Here is a 1,865-nt window from a genome sequence, read left to right as displayed (position 1 = left end):
TTGATCCACCTCCACTTGCTTCGTACTACATTACTGGGTGAACCTGTGAGGAACTAAGAAAACCATCAATTTTCTTATTCAAGAGTTCTACCTGATTAGAGAGCATGGTGACTGAATCGACGTTATAAACGTCGGCTGTTTTCGTTGGCTTTTTCCTCATGACTTGCCACTGATAGTTATTCAGTGACATCTCCTCTATAAATTCATAGGCATCTTTAGGTGTCTTATTATTGATGGTTTCGCCAGCAGCTGCGTCAACCATCTGCCGAGTCGAAGGGTTCAGGCCATTGTGAAACATTTGGACCTATAGGCAGAGTGGTAACCCATGGTGAGGGTATCTTCGCAAAAGATCCTTGTATCTCTCCCATGCATCATAGAGTGTTTCTAAATCCATCTGCACAAAAGAAGAGATATCATTACATAATTTAGCCGTTTTAGCCAGTAAAAAATATTTTAATAAAAAATTTCCAGTTATTTATTCCCAAGTAGTGATTGATTCCCTGTGGCAACGAGTTCAACCACTGTTTAACCTTATTCCTCAATGAAAAGGGAAACAACTGAAGGCGAATGGCATCATTAGAAACGCCATTGATTTTAAAAGTGTCGCAAAGCTCTAATAAATTTGCCAAGTGAGCGTTCGGATCTTCATCCTGCAAACCATCAAACTGAACAAATTGTTGTATCATTTGAATTGTGTTAGGTTTCAGTTCAAAAGTATTTGCATCTACAGCAGGTCTAACTATGCTTGATTCAGTTCCTGTTAAAGAAGGTTTAGCATATTCATACATAGTGCACGGAGTAGGATTCTGATTAATAGCAATCGCAGGAGGTAGTGGATTTCCTTGGTTTTTAGCCATCTCTTCAGTTGTGGTTGAAGTATCATCGTCTTGCTCTTCTGTGTATCATAAACTTCACCTTATTTCTCTTCGGTTTCTGTGAACTGTGTGATTGAGCTCACTATCAAGTAGTAACGGTCCTGACGGGTTTCTTCTGGTCATAAACTAGAAAAACCTGTCAGAAGAAAATAAATGAAGAATTAGAAAAGAAAATAAAAATTTAAATTGCAATAAAAGTAAAGTGGCTAAAGTAATAAAAACCGAGTGTTCCTAATATCCCAGATGTCCCCGGCAACAGTGCCAAAAACTTGATACATGATATTCGTGACAAGTTTTAAAGATTTATGAAATGATCATTCTTGAGACTAACCTATTATCACAATTAAGGCAAGTGTACCTATCGAACAGTAGTATAGTTTCGCAAGACCGGATTGTCAAACCCAAAGGAACTAAGACTACTAGTATTTACTTCCTTTTTATTATCTAGCCTAAAAATTAAGAGGTTTGGTTATCTAAACTAATTATTAACTAAGGATGCACAGAAAGAAAATTTGGGAAAATAATTTTGGGGAAATTCGATTGATTAAGACAATACCTAAGGAAAAATCCACCTAGACTTCACTTGTTATTTGGCTCTGAATCAGAGATTTATTCATTTGACTTGATTTGTAGAAATTCCTAAGTTATATTATTATCTCTTTCGAGACTAATAACGTCTAACCCTGGGTTGAATAATTGAAATCTCTTTCTAATTAACACCCTAGAATTGCATTAACTCGATCTATGGATTCCCTTATTAGGTTTCACCCTAATCCGGCAAAATCTTATCACCTTATCTCTAGGCGTGCAATCAACTCCGCTTAATTATGACAACTTTACTCTTAGAAAGGGTCTATTCCTCCTCTGAATAAGAGCTTAACTTGAATCAATATCATGGAATATCAAAACAAGAATTAAGAACACATAATTAAGAACAAGTCAAATATTTATCATACAATTCAGAAAATAATAACAAAATCCGTCTTAGGT

The 1,865-nt window shown here is 35.8% G+C and overlaps 1 non-coding gene across 1 annotated transcript; it reads left to right on the top strand.

Annotated features, from left to right (window-relative positions):
* Positions 1-320: 320 nt before the first annotated feature.
* LOC128289796 (small nucleolar RNA R71) lies at positions 321-427 on the top strand. Its single transcript, XR_008279440.1, has one exon. It is a non-coding gene; the product is annotated as a small nucleolar RNA R71 (small nucleolar RNA).
* The last annotated feature ends 1,438 nt before the right edge of the window (positions 428-1,865 follow it).

This window comes from Gossypium arboreum, chromosome 2, assembly GCF_025698485.1.
Source record: "Gossypium arboreum isolate Shixiya-1 chromosome 2, ASM2569848v2, whole genome shotgun sequence".
Taxonomy (NCBI): domain Eukaryota; kingdom Viridiplantae; phylum Streptophyta; class Magnoliopsida; order Malvales; family Malvaceae; genus Gossypium; species Gossypium arboreum.
This window is presented reverse-complemented; position numbering and strand designations above follow the sequence as displayed.